Source organism: Hyla sarda, chromosome 1, assembly GCF_029499605.1.
Source record: "Hyla sarda isolate aHylSar1 chromosome 1, aHylSar1.hap1, whole genome shotgun sequence".
In the NCBI taxonomy this organism is placed as follows: Eukaryota; Metazoa; Chordata; class Amphibia; order Anura; family Hylidae; genus Hyla; species Hyla sarda.
Window position 1 is genome coordinate 345,036,944 of NC_079189.1, and position 17,499 is coordinate 345,054,442.

The 17,499-nt window shown below is 38.7% G+C and overlaps 1 protein-coding gene across 14 annotated transcripts in view; it reads right to left on the minus strand.

The window, feature by feature from the left end:
• LINGO2 (leucine rich repeat and Ig domain containing 2) overlaps window positions 1-17,499 on the minus strand; it is a 1,627,476-nt gene that overhangs the window by 163,515 nt on the left and 1,446,462 nt on the right. For 4 of the 14 annotated variants that reach the window (XM_056521015.1, XM_056520982.1, XM_056521020.1 and 1 more), the window contains one exon: window positions 979-1,107. The exons of the other annotated variants lie outside the window; for them this stretch is intronic. The gene's annotated coding sequence lies outside the window, so the exon portion shown is untranslated. The remainder of the gene's footprint in view (window positions 1-978; window positions 1,108-17,499) is intronic. 14 annotated transcript variants of the gene reach the window in all.

The following is a 17,499-nucleotide window of genomic DNA, read 5'->3' on the forward strand; positions in this document are numbered from 1 at the left end:
AGAACTGTTAACATTTCGTGACACTGTCACATTGTTTATAAAATAGTGCAGCCTGAACTTGCGCACAGCCACTTTCCCTGCCTACTTGACGATGCACTCTAAGCTATTCACCCCAAATTGGGCGATGGTCCCTACTCTGGACAAGTGCAGGGTGTAGTGATATCAACAAAACAAAAAACAGTATGGAGGTCAGGGTACAGCTCAGGTCACAGAGGGTTAACAAGGGAACAGACCAGGGAGCACAAGGCAGGTATGCAGAAAACTGAAAACAGATAGAGTAAAGGCAGGTAGACCACAGTCAAAACCAATAAAGAGAAGAAGTACTAAATGTCAGGCAGAAGGGGGAGTCAAAGGCAGGCAAGGGTCAGACCAGACAGACTTCAAGGCACAGGATGGCAGGAGTGAAATTAGTAAACAAATCAAAAAGTTCAGAGCTTAGGCAAGACAAACAGAAATACAAAAGTTGGTGACAGGAGAACTGCAATCATGAGCAGGGCTGGGACCCATTTACCGGAGCAGCCATGTCAGAGCATGACAAGTGACCCAATGACTTTCAGGGCCATTGCCATGGCTACTTGAGACACTGCCCCGAGTTTCAGTGGAGGCAAAAGAGACAATGTTTTTTTTTTTTTGTTAAACATGTGGTGTTTTATAAAATATTCATTGTGTACTGCAGAAAACGGATGCTGACATCTTTTTTTTATCTCGAGAACATAAAAGGAACTATGTTTAACAGTAGCTGCATAGTATATTAAGAAATGCTCAGTGTTTAAGAAAAATTTCCCATGTAACCATATGGAAAAAATATATTTGATAGGCTTTGAAATTGATGGAGTATGAAGTAATTCATGGACATCATTGCATTGCAATAGCTGACTTGATACATAGTCCCCACAGAATTCAGTGCACACAGACAAAACCCCAAGTCACTCTTGCATAAATAATATTGCTAATGGTCTGACAACATCTATTACTTACTTTCAATTATTATTGATGACCCATCATTGGACATTTTTCTCAATTCGACTACTGGTTAGGATGTAGAGATTAATATACCACTGGCTGCCTAACCAATGATAGATCATGTGTTTATCAGTAGCTGAGCGCCTGTAGCAAAATGAAATAAAGTTGAGAAAGCTGTCAATATTTTTACAAATGAAAAATGCTTCTTCACCAGCTATCTTCTCACTGTGTCTATTCGAAATATGACTCTCTTTCCTTAGAACTGGCAGTATGTCAACTATTATAGTCCGTGCATTTGTTTTTCAGCTGCCATGGACTGACTAGAATTTTCAGCCCAGGATTCTTAATGGCATAAGTTTGATGGAATCATCATAAGTATAATTTACATCCACAATCAGCGCCTGCCAAGATCGCCAGGGTCCGCGGCAGACCTAATGTAAATCAGGATTATACTTCTTTTTAGAATTTGCAATAGAGGCTTGTATGCTTTATTGTAAGACAAGAAGAGGAACAATCTTCTACCTTTATCAGCATTTAAGTTCAGCATGTTAAGCAGATTTTTAAAGGCAAAAAAATCATTGCATTTCAAAGGCGGCTTAATTCCCTTCTTTAAAATGTCTTTTGAGATGTGATGATTATCTTTTAGCAGCTGCCTGTGCTTACATGTGCGATTACAATACATAGGTAATATGATAGCATTTAATTCCATGCACATGGGTCAGAGTAGAGCTAAATAAAGAGTTTGGTCTATTAGGCTAAATACCTAAAGGGTTAGTCAACAATAGAAATCTTTTTTTAAACTCTTTTCAACATTTTTTAATTCCATAGAGTCTGCTTTACTATGCCCAATACTCTTCAGAAGGCATGCCCACACTTTCCCTAAGCTATGGTTTTTGTATTAATATTACAGTTTAGCTGTATGCAGTGACTTCAATTTATATGTAAGAACAAAAACTGCCTAGGCACTGGGTACAATGCCCACTGGCACAATGGAATATAATTCTTACAAAATGTTTCATTGAAATGCTGACTCCCTACTTCTACAACTCCAAATTTCCCTAACTCTTTCAATATTTTAACAGTTCAGAAACGTATCCACAGGATAGTGAATGACAAGTGGAGGGGTGGAGGTATGCTTATTTTGTGAATGGAGGAAAATAAATGAATGGTGTGGCAATGAACATGCACAGCCATCACTCTATTCATTCTATATGGGGCTTCTAAACATTGCCACGTTCAGTACTTGGCAATGTTCAGAAGCCCCATGTAATTTATTTTCCCTAAAGTCGCTGTCCCTTCCTATTGCATATCCACCCTAGATGATGAGTCTACAACCACAAAGATGGTCCATACACTGCACTAATGTGCTGGGGCATCAAAGTCAAAATAATAAACAAACTGTACAAAGTCGGGTACATGTCAAGAACACGAGGGTTTAACACAATAACCAAAAAACAGGACCTAAGGACCTAATACATAGCAAGAATGCTAAATAGCAATGTAAATAAATATCATGACAAGGTACATGTTACTGACATCAGTTCAGGAACCAGATACTAGATAAACCACAAATATGATAATATGAACAAGACTGAAAAACAGGATAATAGTAAAACAGCTAAACAAGACCAGGAAATACAGGGAATTAACAGGTTAACTGATGTCAGTGAAGCTGATTGGTGAAGGCAGTAATAAGCAATAATTGGCACATTATTGAAAGTGACTGTGATCTGTCAGTAGTAGGCACAAGGAAACCTATCATAATATATCGCCGGAATAAGTCTCTTGGTAAACTGTTGAATAATAACTCTAGAGTCTTGGAGAAATGTAAGAAGAATTGGTTAACCAGTTTTGTCCCTAAAGGGAATAAAAAATGTGGATATTGTCCGCAGTGTAAATGTAACATTGCCACAGTTTCAGGTCGACTAGGCCATACATATTACTCTGTTCGTGATCTGATTACATGTCGCACCACTCATGTATTGTACTTCATAATGTGCAGCTGTTTGCGCTTCTATATTGGAAAAAAGTTAGACAGTTAAGGATTAGGGTACGTAAGCACTTATACTCTATTAGAACTGGAAATAGAGCTCCCCGGTTTATCCAGCACATGAGAGAGGTACACAGTGACATGACAGATAGAATAAAATCTTGAAGGGATCAAACATATGAATTCTACTGTAGACCGAGACACTAGGTTGTTATGAGTGGAGGCTATATGGATTATGCACCTAGATGTGCTAGGACCGGTCAGATTCAATGATAGGATCGATATGTCCCCTTTTCTATAGTAATATATTAGTAGGCTCAAGAAGTACCTATGTATACATACAGCATCATATTAGTATATATTAGGCATCCTTTTTTTCATTCCGTATCTAATTTTTGTTTTTGTTGCTCAACTGTTACAATCACATGACTCGTTGATTGACACTCACTTTGATTTAAACGCACATCACAATGATGTAAGTGAGGCCGGCTTTCGTGAAATTACCGGTGATCTGAATGCCCACGCATTGCTGCGGTCCTGGTCCACCGGCATGACCATATAGGAGCTTTGAGTCCTCTACTGAACGGTGAGTGCAGGTGTGTTGTATAGTCTGCTACATATTACATTTACTAAGGCTATCCTTTGCCTCGTATCCTAACACCACCGGAGACTCTATTGAGGATTGTCTATACCTGCTGTGCTGTGATACCGATCCAGCCCACAAGTTTACCCCTACCTGTCCAGTGACTAGTAGTGCCATCCCCACTCCTTATATTGACACGTATATAACTGATGTTAGACGCTATACAGGTCAGGATAACTAGAACAAAATTCACACTAGACCGATACCAGAAAAACTTCAAAAGCATAACTCTACATGGTGAAATAGGGTTCAAGATGCTAAACAGGAATACTAAATACCAAACACTGGACTGAAAACCAGATAAGTCTAAACAGGAATCACTAACAAGAACCAAACAGGACAGATAGAATATAATATGAACATGAGTCTAACCAAGGGACACTAGATGCATTTGAAACTAGAAGTTTACATGCACTATAGAAGAAGACACATATGCATGTTTTTCTCACTATCTGACATGAAATCAGAATAAACCTTATTCTTTTTAGGTCAATCAGGATTACCAGAATTATTTATATTTGCCAAATGCCAGAAAGAGAGAGAGAGAGAGAGAGAGAGAGAGAGAATTGTTTAAGGCATTGTTATTACTTTCTGCAGCATTGGTAGCATTGCCCTTAAACTGTATGACTTGGTTCAATCATTTTGGATATCCTTCCATAAGCTTCTCACAATAGTGACAGAACTGGTGTAACTGAGCCCTGTTTGTAGGTCGCCTTGCTTGCACCTGCCTTTTCAGCTTTTCTCATAAATTTTTAATAGGATCGAGATCAGAGCGTTGTGATAGCCACTCCAAAAACATTGACTTTGTTATCTTTAAGCCACTTTGTAACCAGTTTGGCAGTATGCGTCGGGTCCATTTGGAAGACCCATTTCTGCCCAAGCTTTAACTTCCTGGATGATGTCTTGAGATGTTGCTTCAGTATTGCCACACAATCTTCTTTTCTCATGATGCCATCTATTTTGTGAAGTGCACCAGTCGCTTCTGCAGCAGAACAACCCTACAACATGATGCTGCCACCCTCATGTTTCACAGTTGGGAAGGTGTTGGGAAGGTGTCGGGATGGTGTTGGAATGGTGTTCAAGCTTCTCTCTTTTTCTTCCAAATTTAACGATGGTCATTATGGCCAAACAGTTAAATTTTAGTTTTGTCAAACCACAGGACATGTCTCCAAAAATGAAGGTCCTAGTCCCTGTGCATTTGCAAACATTAATCTACTTTTATATGTTTCATTTGAGTAATGGCTTCTTCCTGGCAGAGTGACCTTTCAGCCCATGTTGATACAGAACTCGTTTCACTGTGTATAATGACACCATTTTACCAGCTTCCACCAACATCTTCACAATGTCTTTTGCTTTTGTTCTTGGGTTGATGTCGGACAAAAGCATGTTCATCTCTGAGACACATAACCCATCTTCTTTCTGAGCGATAGGATGGCTGGACATTCCCATCTTTTTTGTACTTGGGAATAATTGTTTGTACAGAAGACCGAGGCACATGCAGGTATCTGGAAATTGCACCTAATGATGATCCAGACTTGTGAAAGTTCACAATTCTCTTCCTGATATCTTGACTGATTTCTTTAGACTTTCCCATGATGTTACACACAGAAGCAGTGTGTTTCTGGTGTGCATTAAAATACATCCACAGGTGTGTCTCTAATAAACTCAGATGTTGCCAATAAACCTATCAGAAGCTTCCAAAGACATGACATCATCATATGGGCTGTCCCAAATTGTTTAAAGGCATAGTAATCCCAGTGTATGTGAACTTTTGACTTTGCAGAAAGTAATAAAAATGGTCTAAAATGTTTTCTCTCTCTCATTATTCTGGTATTTGACAAATATAAATAATTATTGTAATCCTAATTGACCTAAATGGGTAAGGTTTGTCCTGATTTAATTTTAGTGAGAAAAACAGGCATATGTGTCTTTTTATATAGTGGATGTAAACTTCTGGTTTCAACTCTATCTATCTGTCGGTCTGTCTATCTATCTCCTATCTATCTATCTATCTATCTATCTATCTATCTATCTCATATTTATCTATCTATCCATCTATCTATCCATCTATCTATCTATCTATCCATCTATCCATCTATCTATCTCATATCTATCTATCATATCTATCTATCTATTCATCTATCTATCTATCTATCTATCTCCTATCTATCTATCTCATATCTATCTATCCATCTATCTGTCATATCTATCTATTCATCTATCTATCCCCTATCTATCTATCTATCTATCTATCTATCTATCTATCTATCCCATATCTATCTATTTATCTATCTATCTCATATCTATCTATCTCACTATCTCATATCTATCTATCCATCTATCATATCATATCTATCTATCCCATATCTATCTATCTATCTATCTATCTCATATCTATCTATCTCATATCTATCTATCTACCTATCTCATATCTATCTATCCATCTATCTTATCTATCTATCCCATATCTATCTATCTATCTATCTATCTATCTCATATCTATCTATCTCATATTTATCTATCTATCTCATATCTATCTATCTATCATATCTATCTGTCTATCTACCTCATATCTATCTATCTATCTATCTACCTCATATATATCTATCTATCTATATCATATCTATCTATCTCATATCTATCTATATATCATATCTATCTATATTATATCTATCTATCTATCTATCTGCTATCTGTCTACTGTATCTATCTATCTATCTATCTATCTATCTCATATCTATCTTTCTATTTCATATCTATCTATCTATCTCATATCTATCTATCTCTCTATCTCATATCTATCTATCTATCTATCTATCTATCTCATATCTATCTATCTATCTCATATCTATCTATCTATCTGAGAGCTTGAGAAAGACTGCAAGTGGGCAGTTGAAACGTTGTTCTTGATGTTGGGTCAATAAACCTTAGTCACCTATCCATTGGAGTGCTGCGGTCTCTCGTTTGTGGAGTGGCTATCTATCTATCTATCTCTTATCTATATATTTTCTTTCTATTATCTATCTATCTATTTATTATCTATCTATCCACCTATCTATCTTTTATGCCCATCTAGCAGCCTATAGTAAAAGATATGTCTGTCAGCTGTTTTCTGCCAAGTTGCTATATATCCTACTTAGCTGCTTCTTATCTGGTGGAAAGCTGTGTCACAGCCAGTCTAGTGATGTGACAGGACAATGCAGGCATACACACAAAGATCCACACAAACTTCCTGATATGGTTGTGGGTTAGAGTAAACCCTTTGATTGGGCAGTAGAGAACAATCATTATTTTCTCTATTCTCATCTGAACCTTCATTTCATAAGCAAGGCTCATTTCTAGAAGCGCTCCTCTCCATAGGGAGATGCCCATCCACACCCTTGTCCCTTACTGGTGGAATATGTAGTAACATAGGGGATGAATTACAATAAATGTTGTTATTTAGGATTAAACTTATTTTCAAATATAATTTCACATACCACACTTGAACAGGTGAACGAATAGCTTAGGATCACATGACTCAAACTATTTTGAACTCCATTATAAACAGCGCCTCAATAATTCCTCAATAATTCCTACATAGCTAAAGTGATTTTCCATAGAAAACAATTCTAAATATTTCATTGTAACCCAAGCCTCCAGATTTCTCTAAAACAAACCAATGAAAACTCTTCTTCCAAAAGTTATTTATCTGGCAACCAAAAGTCCAATGTCATGACTTGTGACTGTTACAGTCCCGCAAGCCCTTATAAGATGGCTGCTTGATTCCTCAGAAAGCAAATAACATTAAAAAAAGTAATAAAAAAAAACCCAGTCCAATAAAATGAACAGTAGGTCATGCATTTTGGGAATTAACCCTTTTTCAGATCGGCTGAACGTATGTCCAGAGTTCTGGATCCTTCATTTGGTTGGACTGTTTACCATTTTAGAAACACAACTTAAAACCTCCATGAATATTTTATAGTGCATGTTGTTTACTATTATCATCTCTAAATTATGGAGTTAGACGGGTTTGTATTTGGTGCCAGATATGACAGGACACAATTAGATGTCTGGAGGGTCCATGTATCAATAGGTATGAGGATAACTTACACAATATTAGTCAGGTGGATGTAATGTTATGTATTTATGTATACACACAAACATGTATTTGCTTTTGTGATTCTACGTATAATGAGATTTGTAAATATAATGTAACTTATCAGATGATTCGGACTTCCAAGGCTTTCAAGTCATTAAAGTAATATTATACAATTTTTTTTCCGTGACCTGCTCTTTAGTGGATACCACACACGCTCTGAGCGTTAATGCCCTGCTTTTATTGTGGTAAAGGAAGTACCATTACAAGGAGAATTCCCATAGGCACGGTGCAGCTTGGCTGCTCCAAGCTCATTTCCATATTGTAATTAGAACGTTGTGTGTGCAGGCCTCTGTGCTTCGCAGCAATGCTCCACTGAACAGTAAAGTGGCCTGTGGAGAATTCCAGCTACACAATTGGGAATATGAGCTCCATCTAGCCTGGCGTCACCTGAAAGGCAGGTGTATCAGTACAGGGAATATAATGAAAGGTGCATGGCAAGCTAGGTATTATTACTGTTATTATCTCACTGAGATGGTGCCACATACTCGCTGCTGAGGAACAGTTCCCCAAACAAGCAGTTTAGACTACACAAACAGTGACTGCATTGCCGCACGGGCATAGCCTAAGGCAGAGAGAAGGTTAAAAATACATACACATGTAGCAGAGGTCAGTATGTCATCATATTACAGTGTGTTATTTGTGGTTTCACATTTATCTATCTATCTATCTATCTATCTAGTCTATTGTCTTTCTGTCTATCTATCAATCTGATATCTATCTATCTATCTCATATCTATCTATCTATCTATCTCATATCTATCTATCCCATATCTATCTATCTATCTATCTATCTATCTCCTATCTATCTCCTATCTATCTACCTATCTATCTATCTATCTATCTATCTATCTGTCTGTCTGTCTATTTATCTCATATCTATCTATCTATCTATCTATCTATCTATCTATCTATCTATCTCATATCTATCTATCTATCTATCTATCTATCTCATATCTATCTCATATCTATCTATCTATCTATCCCATATCTATCTATCTCATATCTATCTATCTATCTATCTATCCCATATCTATCTATTATCTATCCCATATCTATCTATCTATCTATCTATCTATTTATCCCATATCTATCTATTATCTATCCCATATCTATCTATCTATCTATCTATCTCCTATCTATCTATCTCATATCTATCTATCTATCTATCTATCTATCTATCTATCTCCTATCTATCTCCTATCTATCTATCTATCTATCTATCTGTCTGTCTGTCTGTCTGTCTGTCTGTCCTGTCTGTCTATCTCATATCTATCTATCTATCTATCATCTATCTATCTATCTATTTATCTATCTATCTATCTATCTATCTATCTATCCCATATCTATCTATCTATCTATCTATCCATCCCATATCTATCTATTATCTATCCCATATCTATCTATCTATCTATCTATCTATCTATCTATCTATCTATCTATCTATCCCATATCTATCTATTATCTATCCCATATCTATCTATTATCTATCCCATATCTATCTATCTATCCCATATCTATCTATTATCTATCCCATATCTATCTATCTATCTATCCCCCATTTATGTTATCTATGATATCTTATATACAGATGTGCCCACTGTTACCTTTCCTTGAATTGAGTTAAAGAATTCAACTTCTGAAAATTCAATACAATATAGTTACACCCTAGCAAAACCATTAGAAGGCTGCATCAGATGTTACAACCACTAGGTGGCCACACATATAGCATATACACTTCCTAATAGACTATGACAAAGTCATGCAAGAAGGAGCACATCTTTCTGCATATGTTATCCAGAGACTAACGTCCCCCCCCCCCCTCCTTTACTCAACATGATAAACTCATACTAAGGAAATCTGTCAGCAGCTTTGATCCCTCAAATTTATTAAAGCCTCTGGTGGAAGAAAGCAGTGAAAATATACCTGGCAAAAGGCCCAGGAGAAAGCCCATCATGATAAAGTCTATGCTCTGATAACTTCACCAGTCTCTCATCTACTCTCTGTGTGACAGCTCTAGTGTCCAGTTAAAGGGGTATTCCAGGATTTTTTTTTATTTGACTATGCTACAGGGGTTGTAAAGTTAGTGTAGTTCATAATATAGTGTCTGTACTTGTGTGTGACGGTTTTCTCATAATTCTTATGTGATGTTCACCCCAATATTTATTTTAACAGCATACAAAATGATTGCTGTCTCTGATTTTCCCAGGTTGCAATGCGGCCGAGACCTGACTCACTGGTCAGCTGATGACAGGGAGCCTGTCTGCTTCAATGGGTGGAGCGATCAATCTGCAACTAATGCAATAGCTGTAGGCACCCTGATTGAAAACCACAGGTCTTTTGAATGGATGCAGCTCATTTATGTTTCAATGGGTGGGGTGGCTGATATGTGGGAGGGAGGAAAATGGAATTGTGGAATTTGTTGTAAAAAAAACAAAAGTCAAACAGGAATTAGAAGTTCACAAACAGCTAGCCACAGTGTTATGGTAATCTCACAACATAGCCATTTAACCCCAAGACAAGCACAGATCCTTCTTAAGCATCACCATTACTGCCTGCCAGGTATGCACTAAAATCACCTTATGCTGGATAACCCCTTTAAGAGACTTCTAGAATCATCATTCAAGGTTGAGAGAAAGGGTCATGGGATCTCTCAGTACACAGACCTCTGGGCACATAACATGATGGCCCCCACTCCAGAGCACATTTAATAGAAAGCCAAGTCAATAGATGGGGCAGTATTTCTGTGCAACCTGCATGAGCTTTGCACAAAAATCATCAAATTTAGTATGCCGGTCTTTGTGTCTCAGTCCTTAAGTTGATGTGTTAACCATTTGTTTGAAGTTAAGCACACTGTCAGTTACCACTTTCAAATTACTGCCCCCATCCTACCTTGCAACATTGACTGCCCTGTACCACCCCAAGGAGTATGGGAGGTCTGGTAGAAGTACCCCAGCCAGTGACCACTGTGTGCCAGACCAGGACAACTCTAGGGACTATTACCCTGATTTATCTGATGCCATCCCAGTAGTCCTGGGCTATCATGCATGCTCCTACAGGGTCATGGCATATTTTATTCTTATAGCTACATATTACTATTGGGTTAGAACAGATTTCCACAGTATCATCAATGTCTGGAGTTTTAGGATGGTAGGTTGCCAAATACAGTGATCCCTCAACTTACAATGGCCTCAACATACAATAGTTTCAACATACAATGGTCTTTTCTGGACCATCGTAACTTGAAACCAGACTCAACATACAATACTACGGACAGTCCAGATCTGTGAAACGTGTCACAACTGGAGGAATTGACCAATCAGAATGGGCATTTTACTCGCAAATCACCTGTATTACTGAAGTACATGCACTGACTGATGTCTGGTAGCGCCCCCTACAGTACAGGAAGGAACTACAAGTTCTGTACTACTCCTTACCTGTGTCAGGGTTAGCTGCTCCTTTGGACACCAAGTAAGAGTGGCTCCATTTGGGACAGTGTGTGTACTGTATAGGACCCTGAAGAAGCTCCTGTCCTCTACATAAACCATTGTTTCCCAACCAGGGTGCCTCAAGCTGTTGCAAAACTACAACTCCCAGCATGCCCGGACAGCCAACGGCTGTCCGGGCATGCTGGGAGTTGTAGTTTTGCAACAGCTGGAGGCACCCTGGTTGGGAAACACTTACATAGACAGTGATTTACAGCTCCCAGCAGATCTTTATTACTTTTATATGTAAGGACTTGATTTATCTATATTAGTTATCTACTTATTTTTCTTTAATCCTCACTTTTTCCTATTTTTGGATGACATTTTGGTGGCTTCAGAACCAATTACCAGGTTTCCATAGAGTTCTGGTTTCAACATACAATGGTTTCAGCAGACAATGGTCATCCTGGAACCAATTAATATTGTAACTTGAGGGATCACTGAATTGGTAATGTTCCATATGCAAATAAGTAGAGTCGCATAATTCACAAGCTAGATTCATAGTTAGATAGATTTATATAGCTGCTGCATTTTCTGCAATGGTGTACATAAAATGTATTTACAAGGTGCCCTATCAGTGTGTTACCAGTGGCAAGATAGGGAGACATCAGAGTATCTAAACAACCATATAGGCCCACATTTATCATTGTAGGTGTAAGTAAAGCATTTATCATTGTAGGTGTAAGTGAAGCATTTTTTTTACACCTTTTTTTGTGTGCTGGTAATGTGTAGGAGCACCAAATGTATTAAATGGTCACAGAGCATTTGATAAATTTTGTGCAGGTCACATTTTCTGAAATTTCTGTCTACACATACACCAAAAAGCTAAGCTAAGTCTGGGATGGTGTAGTTTTAGAGACTTTTCAGGGATTTGCGCCTTTTTTGCGCCTTTTTACAAAAAGGCGCAGTTCATAAATCCCTTCTATATCATGTGTATTGCCAAAATCAGTGGATCGCAACTCAAAATCAGTGGATCGCAACTCAAAATCAGTGGATTGCAACTCAAAATCAGCAGAAATGTGTAAACCAAAAGGCGCAAAAAAGGCACAAATAAACCCTGCTTGTGCCTTTTTGTGCCTTTTGTAGACACAAAAAACAGTCTAAAGACAATGATAAATGTCGGCCATAGAGAATATATAAAACCAGGACCCAAGTGCCACAAGAGCCAACCATAGATAGCTCACTGGAATATACTGTGTTAGTGATGCTTTATGTGTTTTTCCAATAATGTGTATTTCACACACAGTACAATTTGCACAAAAAGGAATAGATTATGTTAAAACTGAATGCAAATTATTTTGGCTTACATCAAGCAAGCGGAATATATGTCTTCAGTTAACAGCCCATGGCTACAATAAAATGCTGAATAAACTGAAATAGAGCTATAAACTGAAATAGCGAGTCTCTACCATACCTGTTCTGTCTAGCTAGTGTTTCCAGAATCTGGCAGCCCTCTGTATGCCAGGAGCTATCCTATCCACCCCTACATGCATATTTATGGCGGTTTTAGCTTAATAGAACATCACAATCAACATTACAATATTGAACAATCATTAGTAAATATGGACTTGTCAATCTCGAAACGTTTATCTCTATGGAGTGTTTGAAAGTGCCGTCCCCAAATTATCAATGGAAATAAATCTTTGAAACGCATGTTTTCTGCCGAATTAGCTGGAGTGTGCAAGGAGGCAATTCCAAGATATAACATCTGTGTAGATCATTATGCACACGGAGAGCGGCACATACTTAGGAATCAGATGAAAGCCGTGAGATGATAGAATATGAGGATTCGACATTATTTTTCCAGGATCAGAAAATACAATCTATAAAGCTGGGTTCTAGCAGACAGGTGTTAGAACTTGGTGAGCCAACAGGACTACTTATTTTATTCATGATATCGAGTGTTTACAACTTGTCTATGCAATGTGGAAGTTGAAAATACATTATGTGATAATCTTATTGATAAGAGCGCTTGCTTTAATGGACAGACTCAACAGAATACAAATCAGAGAGGAGACAGATACTCGTGCAAGCGAAAAACTACCTCTTAACAGTCAGGTTGGCCAGGCATTGGTACTGTACTACACTGACCAATAGCATTTGATTGCTTTCCAAGCATGGGCCCTAAATATACACGAGAAGTGTAAGTCCTACTTCTTGAAGTCATATCTATCTCCAGAACAGTGTTCTCTGATCTACATCATGTTGTTGCTGTGCTTGGCCATTTGCATAATTTCCATAGTTATTAATAAAGAGAACCCTACACATACAGTGACCCCCCCCCCCCCGAACAACGATGGCCCCGACATACGATCATTTCAAGATATGAAGGCCATCGCATGTTGAAGGCAGCATCAACATACAATGCTTTTGTAGGTCGGGGCCATCGCATAAACGGCTATCTGGCAGCGCAGACTGCTTCAGCTGCCACCGGATAGCCGTTTTCAGTGCCCCGTGAGGTCCGCTGACGATCACTTACCTGTCCTCGGGGCTCCGGAGCATCCTCTTCGGGATCCCCTGCACGGTCGGCACTCTCCGTCGTCGTCATCACGTCGCTGCGCACGCCGTCCTGTCATCTAATAGGAGCGGCGTGCATAACGACGTGATGGTGGTGACGGAGAGCGAGGATGTCGGGGAAGCAGAGTCCTTACCGAAGCATCAGGGACACTCCGGGGACGCGGCGACAGCGATGGACGGCAACATCCAGGGCAGCGGTGACGAGCGGTGACGGTCCGGAGCGGCGGGGACACTTGAGTACACCCTTTAATACCAGTGGTATTCAACCTGCGGACCTCCAGATGTTGCAAAACTACAATTCCCAGCATGCCCGGACAGCGGTTGGCTGTCCGGGCATGCTGGGTGTTGTAGTTTTGCAACATATGGAGGTCCGCAGGTTGTAGACCACTGTCCTATACTTTACATTGCACGGAACCCTCAACATACAATGGTTTCAACAAACGATGGTCCATTTGGAACAGATTACCATCATATGTTGAGAGACCACTGAATATGGCCGCCTCTCCCCTCATTCCTTGTCTCGATGTGATAGTAGGTAGGAGCCCTAGCCTAGAAAACATTTCTGATATATCATATGGCTGTTTTGGAAATGTCTGAAATGCTTATAAACATTACAGGCAAAATTAATATCTGTGTTTTGTTTTTAATCAGTGTTCCAGATTTACTAAAACTGTCCAATTTTAAAGGGGTACTCTGGTGGAAAACTTTTTTTTTTTTTACCAACTGGTGCCAAAAAGTCAAACAGATTTGTAAACGACTTCTATTAAAAAATCTTAATCCTTCCAGTACTTATTAGCTGCTGAATACTACAGAGGAAATTCTTTTCTTTTTGGAACACAATGCTCTCTGCTGACATCATGACCACAGTGCTCTCTGCTGACATGTCTGTCCATTTTAAGAACTGTCCAGAGTAGGAGAAAATCCCCATAGCAAACATATGCTGTTCTGGACAGTTCCTAAAATGGACAGAGATGTCAGCAGAGAGCACTGTGTTCCAAAAAGAAAATAATTTCCTCTGTAGTATTCAGCAGCTAATAAGTACTGGAAGGATTAAGATTGTTTAATAGAAGTAATTTACAAATTTGTTTAACTTTCTGGCACCACTTGATTAAAAAAAAAAAAAAAAGGTTTTTCACCGGAGTATCCCTTTAAGCGCAACATTAGATGGACAGTCTTAAATTGAGCCAGATTTATCAAAGTGGCTGAGGCCTACTGATATATCTGGTATATTGTAAGACTGTCTAGTCTACAGTTGAACTTCTATATTAAGATTAGACTCATTTTTCAGTCTTACTTTTTGGAACATTTGTAGCGCATGGACACCTCAACTTTGGCCATGCCTTTTTCTGATAAGCCAGTTCCTGGTGTTTTTTTTATTTTTATTTTTTTTCGGTAATGTTCTATGTTTAACAAATGTGTGCACCACAATTCTGGTGCATTTGAGGATAAAATGTTAGCACAGCAGCCTTAGTAGATCCGCTCTAGTGTGTCATGCACCTCAGACAAAGTAGGAGTATTTCACTATGGCTAGGTTCCCACATTTATGCTGCATGTCACAGGTGTCCATCAGTATCCCCCTAAGAATGGGATGCCAATGTATACTGTGGCATACAGCAACTGGCCTCATACATTTGAATGGCCTAAATGTAGCATCCTAGTGACTGCGTTTAGGCCACTTTCCATTGGTATTCACTAATTTAACACGACTTAAAAGCAGAGTAGACCCCACTTTTGACTCCTTAGTGTATACCGGCAGTAAGAGGTCTGAACGTGGTTACTAGGTGACTACGTTTGGGCTGTGGGAATGAATGAAGCCTATATTTGCATGCCACAGTACATGTTGGCATCCTGTTCTTAGAGGGATGCTGGTGGATACCTGTGATGCACAATGTATAGGCAGCGAGAACCTAGCGTATTGCAGTCTAACTCTTAAACAGTGCAAACCTAGACAGACAGTCTTTAAATGGGTCTCATTTATTTTGGTGTATCTTGCTGTTTGACAAATATGGTGCATCTGTACAATGTCTAGACAAAGACTAATTATTAGTTGGAAAACTTTAGTCCAGACAGATTTGTACACTCATTCTACAAGGAGGGGGATGCTAATATCTGCTGTGAATGGCGGTAGATCCAGTGTTATCTCTGTACAGGTGTTACCTTTCACTGTACTTCTTGTTTGTTCTGAGAAGAAAGGCATTACTGGAAAACAAGCTGTACAGAACAGGAAATCTCAGCTTAGTTTTAGTCCTATTGGCCAGAAGGAAAATTGCCACATTTTATGATTATTGTAAATTATACACAGAAAACTACAAAAATAGAAAAATATCACCAACAACGATTTACCATAAAAACTTACATTTAAACAATTGGTCATTTTTTAAGTGACCAATTCCCTTAACAGTAATATTTTCTTTCTTTACATGTAGAGCAATTCTTGTAATAGGACTGCAGGGCTATGAGAAAATCCAATTCCCAGCTGCTGCTGTGAACTTCTGCTTCCCTCTAAATAAAAACGCTTGTTGCCTGCAGAGGAATCGTTTCATGTTTCTGCATGACCCTTGACCCCACTGCATTGAAAATTATACAAACCTCCCTCCATTCACTACTGGAATAATAAGGTGGGTCAAATTTGTAGACTGGAAGAGATGCCTCATTGGGAACTCAGATCTTACAACAAATATGTGCACTCTTGGCACCCTTTGTATGCCAATAAACAACATATTTACAATACGACACATCAACATGGCTGATGTCTCTTCACTTATTGTCTGTCTCTGGACCCTCTCAGATATCCAACACATTTCACCTTGGCTCTTCTTCCTTCTTTCCTGTCCTTTGCTTCCATAACAAATGGAAATATGATTGAACTGGTTTTATCCAACTACTTTATGGGGGAGATTTATCAAAACCTATGTAGAGGAAGAGTGGATGGAGTTGCCCATGGCAGCCAATCAGATCGCTTCTTTCATTTTTCACAGGTCTCTTTAAAAATGAAAGAAGCAATCTGATTGGTTGCCATGGGCAACTGCTCCACTCTCTTCCTCTGCATAGTTTTTGATAAATCTCCCCCTATATCTCATTATATCCAACATACTGAACCAGGAAGCATGCAAGGTGGAAGTCTGTATAGCTTATAACAGCTAGTGCGGGAGGGTGGCAATAGGGGGACATGTGGCCTGGGGCAAATAGGATGGGGGGGGGGCATAGATCTTACTTCTGTGAAGAAACTACAATATTTTGCTATTACATCGTGTGTTATCCTCCAGTTACCTCCAGAGCTGAAGCCACTATTCTGCTGTTTCAATATGTCTTATTCTCCTGTCATCTCCAGAGCACACTCATTATTCTGCTCTTGTATAGTGTTGCTCGCGAAAATTGGCAATGCAAATTTTATTTGCGAATATCGCATATTCGCGAATTCGCGAATATTCGCGAATATAGCACTATATATTCGTAATTACGAATATTCATTTTTTTTTTATTTTAATTTTTTCACAGTACACATCACAGTGATCATCCCTCTCTGCTTCCAGCTTGTGTGGTGTAAAGAAGGCTCTAATACTACTGTGTGAGACTGGTGCGCGAATTTTCGCATATGCAAATTTTTGTATATTCTAATTTTTGCATCTGCAAATGTTCGCATACGCGAATTTTCGCTTATGCAAATTTTTGTATATGCTAATTTCCGCATATACTAAAATAAAACGCAAATATTACGAATATGCAAATTTAGCGAATATATGACGAATATTCGTCCATATAT